Source organism: Tupaia chinensis, unplaced genomic scaffold (genome assembly GCF_000334495.1).
Source record: "Tupaia chinensis unplaced genomic scaffold, TupChi_1.0 Scaffold139466_1, whole genome shotgun sequence".
Lineage (NCBI taxonomy): Eukaryota > Metazoa > Chordata > Mammalia > Scandentia > Tupaiidae > Tupaia > Tupaia belangeri.
The window spans coordinates 515,801-526,208 of NW_006199351.1; the positions used below are offsets into that span (position 1 = coordinate 515,801).

At 34.6% G+C, this 10,408-nt stretch overlaps 1 long non-coding RNA gene across 1 annotated transcript in view; it reads right to left on the reverse strand.

Moving 5' to 3' along the window:
- Positions 1-2,151: 2,151 nt before the first annotated feature.
- The window catches only part of LOC114004643 (uncharacterized), a 12,763-nt gene continuing 4,506 nt past the window's right edge, over positions 2,152-10,408 (reverse strand). Inside the window, exons 2-3 of the long non-coding RNA XR_003546755.1 lie at positions 9,407-9,511; positions 2,152-2,297 (exon numbers count right to left, since the gene is read on the reverse strand). This is a non-coding gene — a long non-coding RNA (uncharacterized LOC114004643). The remainder of the gene's footprint in view (positions 2,298-9,406; positions 9,512-10,408) is intronic.

Below are 10,408 nucleotides of genomic sequence, written 5' to 3' on the forward strand. Positions count from 1 at the left end.
ACCATGGTTCGAGTCCCAGACCTAGTGGCTTGCTTTCTCACTTTCCCTCTTTCTCTCTGTCTCTCTCTGGCCAATTAAAATAAATGAATGAATAAATGAAAATAAATAATTATTTTTTTAAAAAGTCCCTACTATTTCTCCTTATTGGATGAAAATGTTAAACATAACTACTCTTAATTCCTAAGTCCTTCTACTCTCTACCAATTTTATCTATACTGACATTTGTTTTATCTTACCCCCACCTGTCCAAATGTGGAAATGGTCTTCCTGTTCATCGTTCTACCTTCTTTCTACCTGGACTCTGACCCTAGTCCTCCCAGTCTTAGCACATCAGTTAAATCTTACCTCCTTTATACCTTTAACTCCTGTTCAACCCTGGCTTCTTCCTGCTGCTTTATACATATGGTCAAATCTCTTCTTCCAACTTAAACTGAGGATTTCCTGAGCCTGAAATCAACTTTTACTAAATTCTGCTTGCCTCCTTATCACAGCCCAAGTTTTTATTTATTTTTTTTGAGAGTTTTTTTGCTATAGGGCACGTGCACTCGCCAGACAGACAGAGAGAAATAGAGAGACAGAAAGCGAGAAATCACCCCCCAGGGGGGATGGCCACGCTGCAATCCCTTCTCCTCCATTCTCCTCTCAGGATCTTGGGCACACATGCACACGCACCTGGCGTGAATTTAAGCCACCGGGTCCAGGACTCAAACCGCGGTTGACTACGTGGAAGTCCAGCGACATAGCCATTAACACTAACTGCTGGTCCCCAGCCCAAGTTTTTATAAGGGAACTTTACATGCAACTACATTACTTTATCAATTTTTTAAAATTATTTCATACAAAGAGCATGAAGAGATGATCAGAAAAGACCAAAACTCCAATGGGTAAATGATAAAGTGTTTAGCTTCAACATTAATTTAAAAATAGTAAATTTACAATGGTGGTGGATGTAACTTTCCCCCAACCAGATTGATGGAGATTGCTACTACTCAGGACTCACAAGGCTCAGGAAAATAGGTAATGCCCATAATACATTCCTGGTAGCAATGTGAATTGCAACCATATAACCACTCTAAGGAGTATGCTGGCTGGTCTTATACAAAAAATCTTAACACATGCATAACTGTAAACCAACAATTCCACTAGTAAAAGTAGCAATAATGGTTCAAAACACAGATTGCTAATATCAAATGTTAGATGTAAACTACGTTTCATAAAACTCATTATGGGTTTTTATTTTGAATACATGTTATATAGTCATTTAATACAAAGTAAGAAAATGCTTCTTAGGATTTAATTTGAAATTAAAAAGGACAAATATAGTTAGAATCAAAATATAATCCAAATTATTGTCTAGTTATTAAGAAATGGAGATAAGAAACAAAATCACATTAGTAAATTTCTGTAAGTGGGCCAGCAAGTGGCATGGTGGTTAAGGTGCTGGAATTCCCACATAGGTGACCATGGTTCGAGTCCCAGATCTGGTGGCTTTCTCTCTCTCTCTCTCTCTCTCTCTTTCTATCTGTGTCTTTCTCTGGCAAAACGCATGTGAAAATAAAAATAAAAAGAATAAAAATAAATAAATAAATAATTCTTTAAAAAATTTCTATAAGCTTTTGAAGAATAAGCATTGATATAATTGTGTAACTTATAAGAATTTTACAGATGTACTAATTTACCTATTTCATATGAGATTACAGATAAAATTTGAACAAACTTGACTTCATATAAACATTCCTAATTCTGATTCTGGCATAATATTTACTAGCCATTAATTTCAGTAAATACTTCATCTCTTAAATTTTATGTTTTCTTTTTCATAAGATTACATTGTTGTGACCAGCAGTTAGCGTAATGGCTATGTTGCTGGACTCCCATGTAGTCGACCGCAGTTCGTGTCCCAGACCCAGTGGCTTAAAACTCACACTGGGCACGTGTGCGTGCGTGCCCAAGATCCCGAGAGGAGAATAGAGGAGAAGGGATTGTGGCATGGCCATCCCTCTAAAATTTTTGAATTTGTAATAATAAAGTAATAAATATATGCATAAATATATAAATATATACAACGTTTTCTTTATATTTTATAAATTACATTTTATAAATATCACATATATATATAATTATATAAAGTAAGACTTACTTGTTAGTGTGATATCAATGAGAACATTTTCCTTGGTTGGATTTTTAAAGTTTATAACAATAGATGAAGGAAAACCAAGGTTTGTGATCATTCTTTCTGTCTCTAGAGGCTGGGGGAATAGTCCTATTCCAGAGAGGTAGAATTTCCACTCATCAAACTGTGTGGAGACAAACAGTCATAACATATTTGTCCTAATTGTATATATATTTTATTTGCAACACTTAAATGTAATACACATAAAATTTGGGGCAGATAAGAAAAGTTTTGTTTTAATATTTAACACATATTGTTCCACTTTTCCTTTCTTTTCTGAATTTTTAAAAATTTTATTGAAAAATCTTTATATGTGTTTTTGCATTGAAAAGAAAAAGAGGACAAAAGACAAATATTCATATACCAAACATATTTCAATGCATATAAAATTATAGTAGCATATTAGAGAAATTTTAATGGAAAACTGCATTTCTTTTCAGAGTTTCTTTTTTCTTTTCTTTTCTTTTTTTTTTTAATCAGTGTGTCTAATAAACTGGGTATTAGGGACCAGCAGATAGCGTAACGATTATGTCTCTGGATTCCCACATAGTCAACTGCAGTTCAAATTCCAGACCTGACAGCTTAAAATGCATGGCTGGGCACATGTGCATGCATGCCCAAAAATCTCGAGAGGAGAATGGAGAAGGGATTGCGGCATGGTCATCACCCCTGGGGAGTGGTTTCTCACTTTCTATCTCCCTGGCAAGCACATGTGTCCTATAGCAAAAATCTCTTCCTCTAAAACAAAAACAAAAACAACTGGGTATTAAACAAAAGCTTATGATGAATTTCAACAAAATTCAGATAGCTATCACATGAAAGCAAAGATGGTGAGACACAGATTGGAGTCTTGTTCAAAGGAAGTGTGTAGAGCCAGCAGGTGGCATGATGGTTAAGGCACTGGATTCCCACATGATCAACCATGGTTCAAGCCCTGGATCCAGTGGCTTGAAAATCATGCTGGGGGGACTGGCAGGTGGCATGGTGGTTAAGGGCACTGGACTCCCACATGGTCTACCGTGGTTAAAGTCCCAGATTTAGCGGCTTTCCTTCTCTCTCTTTCTCTTACTCTGTCCCTCTCTGGTCAAATTAAAATAAATATATAAATTTAAAAACTAAAGTTCAAAAAAATAATTCTTAAAAAAAGAAAAAAAAAAACCTGAAAATCATGCTGGGCACAGGTGTGTGCATGCCCAAAAATCCCGAGAGGAGAATGGAGGAGTAGGGATTGCCAGTGTGGCCATTCTTCCTGGGGGATAATTTCTCAGTTTCCCTTTCTCTGTCTCTGTCTATCTATCTCTGGTAAATGCATGTGCCCTATGGTGGGGGGGTGGAGGGACGAACAGAAGTGAGTATAACTGAATGTCATAGTATTTATTTTCATCATCTAGTATAGTATATTTTCTGTTCTCACATAATATGGACAAATGGCTCAAAACTTATGTGAAAGAGATTAAATGTGATTATTGGTTTTTTATGTGCAATTTGTAACCCTGCAAATCTCTGTTTGAAATTGTTCTGTTTGTAATCATTTAGAATAAAAATCCCTTGAGAAGAGAACAGACTGTGACTTATTTCTAGGTATATTATGCTTCTGTACCAAACACTTTGCTAATGTTGCAGATGAATAAAGAGGCTATTGAGAAAAAGCAATGAACAATGTTTTAGTTTCTAACTACTTTTCTAAGACATTAGTTAGAAACAGATTATTTCCAGCCTTAAAAGAGGGAAAATTTAAGATTGTTTCAAATTAAGATAGATGGTGACAGGAAATCCATAAAATGCTTTCTCTTAGTAGGGAGCCACGTTAAAAATAAATTTTTTCTGCATGTTATCTCCAGTTGACTCTATTACTAATAGATTCTACTGGCATAATATGTTCATTATAATTTCAATTATAATGTCCTAACTTAATTTCACATAATTAGCTGACTGAAATCAAGAATCAGGGTTAAATTAAATCAACAACTGGTTTAAGTAAATTATTAACTTTTTGGCTATGTTATAAAGACAAATCCAAATTGAAGGAATCATATTACTTTTAACCCCTAGGCATAAGACAAAACACAAAAAGAGAGTCATGTTTCCTCAAGTAACCTAGAATACTTAAATTTCTATGTTAAACCCCATCTTGCCATTACTGAAGACTGGTATCCCCCAGTTGTCCTTTGTATGATTAAATTATCCACTTGAGTTCAGAGAGGGAAATTAAAAAGTAACACAGTGAACATGTATGCTAAATACACACACACACACACACACACACACACACACATATATATATATATACCATATTTATCTCAAACTTCTAAAGGAGAGACAGCAAAACTTTCAAAGATTCAATTCAACTGTTTCTGAAAAGTAAAACAAGGAGAAGTAAAAGAGTATATCTGGATTGCATATTGCTCTAGGGGATTAAAGCTTGCTGGGAATCAGTACAACTTTGCATAGACACAAACTATAGGAATCATAGACTCAGCTGGGCTAGAAAACCACTCTGATTTTATATCTTCTTCCTCATTTTTGCTATTCTGACCTTTAGATGAAACGAGTCACACAATCCAGTATGAATGAAACAAACAAGGCGACTATCTGAAAACAGAAATGAAATATCTGAAAATGAAGAAAGAAAATCTCAGAACATAATGTTTGAGACCAAAGAGAAGTTCCAATGACATTTGCTGTGTACTACAGTAACTCTTATTCTGTTAAGCAGTAACATAATCACATTTAGAAACTCGGCAGTCTAATACAAGTTTATGATGTTTGCAGTTGTAAAGTCCTAATCAAGTTCACCTCAGGATTCAAAATCTGCACAAACAGATTGAGCCTAAAGTTAGAATTTTGTAATGTAGGGGTCTTCACACGGGTCTAAACCAGAAACAAACGAAGTAGATAAGAAACCATAGCACTACCGAATGGAGCATTTGGAGCCGTCATGTGGATAGTAATGTCTTTGTCTTGACTGATATGCATGGTAACCATGCTGGAAAAAGAAATGTAATACACTGTAAAGATATATGTGATTAAATGTAATGTAAAAAATATAAAAATAACATAAAAAAGAAACCATAGCACGTCCCTTAGTTCAGCAAAGGCACAATTAGAGATCCTTAATCAGTCACTCCATTGTACGTCAGTTCAGATAGATTTAAGCAATTAAATTGAGAGTGACGGAAATTTGTGTGGAATTTTCCCTAATGGTAAAGAGTGATTCCAAACTTTTAGACTTAGAAAAATAAACTCTAAGCTTTATTTTTTCTTTTTTAGAAAAAGCCTTCTTTATATTCCTGCTCATACATAAACATACTGTATTTTCAAAAGTTCATTCAATTAATACTTTATATGAACTGATTTTGCTTGCAAAGGATGTCAACTGGATGAATTAAATAAAAGAGGAAGACTCAGATGATTCAGGGATAAAAAGGGCAAGAAAAATCACAAAGATTAGAGCAATACATTGAAAAGGGTGAAGGGCTCTGGAGCCAGTAGCTGAAAGAATGAATTATTGATTGAAGTTTAACCATAGATGAATCCTTAGAGATTAGCTACAACTTGGAAGGAGATACTCAGAGTAACTGAAATCAAGCACCAGCGTTCAACTGAATCATGAAAGGTTTGAGTCGATTATTTACTTGTTTGAATTCTTTTGTGTCTGATAAAGAATTTAACATTCAACTTCTAAGCTAGGATTTTCTAAAGCTATTAAGATGAAGAACTGATAAATGCCTTACTGACTTGCAAGATTGTGCTTAAACAGATACACTTTCCACCATAAATATGAGCAACTAAATTGTCTCTGATAGTTGAGATGAAGGGGCTCTACTCTGCTATGAAGCAATCACTTTAAACATCAGCCTAGTTAAAATTATCTATGTAAAAGAAAAATTTACTCACTATATGTTTTCCTTCTGTATGAGAAGGATTACTGTTGGTTTCTTATAATAATTTTGAAAATCAAGCATATTCCATGGCATTCATTTTAAGTCACATCTAAATCAGTTATTATACAGGACATTTAATAGCCTCAAAACAATTTTTCTAAAAACAAATAACAAAATTATTTTTGGAAAAGAGGACACTTCAATCACTCACAGACCCTGTACTGACAGTCACGACCCTTGCATTATATTTGATACCAATGTCCCTCAAATGTCAGGGTTTTATGAGCTCCTTGATGTACCCTAGAATAAATACATTCTTTCATTTACATTTCTCTACATCAAATCCGAAGTAAACATGATAAATGTAACCAGTTATGTCACATTTTTTCGGTGGCAGTTAAGAGAATTATAATCACTTAGCAAACTGTAGGTAGCTGTGAAAAGTAGCCCTGAAGATGAGTTATAGTCAGATGTCCTGAGTTCAAATCTCAGCTCAGTTTGTTTTAAATCTTAATTTTACTGTACCCAGGATTTTTGAACCATGAAATAGGGTTGATAATAATACTTATTTTATAGTTCTCTAGTCAGAATGAATTGAGATGATTCTAGAATAACATATAGCCCAGGGCTAGAAGGTAACGTCATGTGGATAGTAATGTCTTTGTCTTGACTGATATGCATGGTAACCATGCTGGAAAAAGAAATGTAATACACTGTAAAGATATATGTGATTAAATGTAATGTAAAAAATATAAAAATAACATAAAAAAGAAACCATAGCACATCCCTTAGTTCAGCAAAGGCACAATTAGAGATCCTTAATCAGTCACTCCATTGTACGTCAGTTCAGATAGATTTAAGCAATTAAATTGAGAGTGACGGAAATTTGTGTGGAATTTTCCCTAATGGTAAAGAGTGATTCCAAACTTTTAGACTTAGAAAAATAAACTCTAAGCTTTATTTTTTCTTTTTTAGAAAAAGCCTTCTTTATATTCCTGCTCATACATAAACATACTGTATTTTCAAAAGTTCATTCAATTAATACTTTATATGAACTGATTTTGCTTGCAAAGGATGTCAACTGGATGAATTAAATAAAAGAGGAAGACTCAGATGATTCAGGGATAAAAAGGGCAAGAAAAATCACAAAGGTTAGAGCAATACATTGAAAAGGTTGAAGGGCTCTGGAGCCAGTAGCTGAAAGAATGAATTATTGATTGAAGTTTAACCATAGATGAATCCTTAGAGATTAGCTACAACTTGGAAGGAGATACTCAGAGTAACTGAAATCAAGCACCAGCGTTCAACTGAATCATGAAAGGTTTGAGTCGATTATTTACTTGTTTGAATTCTTTTGTGTCTGATAAAGAATTTAACATTCAACTTCTAAGCTAGGATTTTCTAAAGCTATTAAGATGAAGAACTGATAAATGCCTTACTGACTTGCAAGATTGTGCTTAAACAGATACACTTTCCACCATAAATATGAGCAACTAAATTGTCTCTGATAGTTGAGGTGAAGGGGCTCTACTCTGCTATGAAGCAATCACTTTAAACATCAGCCTAGTTAAAATTATCTATGTAAAAGAAAAATTTACTCACTATATGTTTTCCTTCTGTATGAGAAGGATTACTGTTGGTTTCTTATAATAATTTTGAAAATCAAGCATATTCCATGGCATTCATTTTAAGTCACATCTAAATCAGTTATTATACAGGACATTTAATAGCCTCAAAACAATTTTTCTAAAAACAAATAACAAAATTATTTTTGGAAAAGAGGACACTTCAATCACTCACAGACCCTGTACTGACAGTCACGACCCTTGCATTATATTTGATACCAATGTCCCTCAAATGTCAGGGTTTTATGAGCTCCTTGATGTACCCTAGAATAAATACATTCTTTCATTTACATTTCTCTACATCAAATCCGAAGTAAACATGATAAATGTAACCAGTTATGTCACATTTTTTCGGTGGCAGTTAAGAGAATTATAATCACTTAGCAAACTGTAGGTAGCTGTGAAAAGTAGCCCTGAAGATGAGTTATAGTCAGATGTCCTGAGTTCAAATCTCAGCTCAGTTTGTTTTAAATCTTAATTTTACTGTACCCAGGATTTTTGAACCATGAAATAGGGTTGATAATAATACTTATTTTATAGTTCTCTAGTCAGAATGAATTGAGATGATTCTAGAATAACATATAGCCCAGGGCTAGAAGGTAACACAGCAGGAACAAAACTGGACCCACATGAGAAGCTTCTAGGTTCATTTCCTGAGGCCTCCCTGTGCATACTGGCATGCACAAACATGCCTATGATCCAGGCAGCTTGGGCTGGGGATGGATTGTGGGATGGGGGCCTTGTTGAGGCTACTTGTCTCCCTGTCTCTCTCACTCGCTCTCTCTCTCTCTCATGGAATAAACAAACTTTAAAAAGAAAAAAAGGAGGGGCCAGCAGGTGGTATGGTGGTTGAGCCTCTTGACTCCCACATGGCCAATGGCAGTTCAAGTTCTGCACCTGGCAGCTTGAAAATCATGCCCGGTGTGTATGCATGAGTGCCCAAAATCCCAAGAAGATAATGGAAAAGGGATTGTGGCATGGCTATCCCCCCGGTGAGGTGGGGAGTGATTTCTCACTTTCCTTCTAACTGTCTCTATCCTCTCCATTGAGCATACATGCCCTGTGGCAAAAACCTTAAAAAAAAAAAAAAAAAAGAACAACATGCACACATTTAGAGGTGCTCAAAAATTAATAACTTTTTTAAAAATAATTTATTTAGTTTTATTCATTATTAGTAATATTTAAATTTCCTATAGGACACGTGTGCTCACTAGAGAGAGAGACAGAAAGTGAGAAAGCAAGCCACCAGGTCCAGGGCTTGAACTATGGTCAGCCATGGGAGTCCAGTGCTGCAACCACCATACCACCTGCTGACCCTGATTAACTATTGTTTTAAAAGATTTTATTCAAAAACACTGTACAGATAAAATGAAATGGAAAAAATAACATAATATTTGCAAGATTATATACTTCTATATTGGAGTTCATGGAAATTGAATAGTAAAATCCAAGTCAGAAAATTAACATAAATGTCAGTGATTTGGCCTTCATAATAAATATCTCTGTTTTCAATCTGGGTGTATGTTTTTCTTCATTCAAGCAATCTTAAGATTTAAAAATACCTTTCGATGACTACACATACATATTATATATATTTTCAAAAGTTCATTAAATGAATGAATTATAATAACTCATTTTACTTCCAAAATATGTCAAGATGAATTAGATATGTTTATTTATTTTGATTAATTAACTAGACTTTGTTCAAGAGTACTCTATCATACCTGAGCACATTGGAAGTTGATAGAAGCTTGATGACCTATTCTTCCAAGTACAGAAGGATGAAAGTGAACAGACAACTCGATGTTGGAGTGAGGAGGCATGACCAGCTGTGTAAATTCAAAAAGAAGCAAAAGAGAACAAAAATCAATGCTTTTGTTTGAATTAGCATCTTTGTGTGAGAAGTATGCAAGGTTGTTGCCTTGCACATATTATCTGTTCTCAACATGACTAGTACATAAATATTGGTAAAAAGGGTCCCATGATAAAAGTGTTTAGTGGTGCTTATGCCATATTCTTCCCCCAGACAATGACCACATTAAGTTATTCACTGAATGAAAAGAATTCAGGATTAATTTTTCAGGTTTAGAACTACCAATAATAGGAATACACATTTAAGAATCGATAACTTATAGTTGATCCCACAGTATATGTCAAATTACCAGGATAATACAATAAACCACCTTATTTTCTTCTCTATACCTTTTTCTCTTTCATTTCTTACTGTTCAATTTGAAAGTGAATTGCAGGTTTCATGCTATTTCAACCTAAATACTTCAGATTAAATTTCTTCGGAACATACTATTCTCCTATATCATTTAGTATCCATCCAAATTCAAGTTTACCCGACTGTCACAAAATTTTCTTTCCCTCTTAAACTAGCACTCAGTATAAATCCACACATAAATTGGTTGTCATGACATCCATTTGGGGAATCTCTATCTGTGGCATCTATAGCCTTACAAAATTAGTTTCTTAAATAACACTGAGAATTGACTCTGTGGCCTAGTGGTTAAAGGCAGCTGAATTCCATATGGCCAACTGTGTAGTGCAAACCCTGGCCTCTGATAGTTTAAAAAAAACATGCCTAACATGTGTGTGTACATTCCCAAAGTCCAGACAGGGCAGAAGAATGAAGAAGGGATTTCTATGTGACTTTTACACTAGAGGGTACTTTCTCCCTCTCCCTCTCCCTCTCTTACTCTATCCCTCTCTGGTGAGTAAGC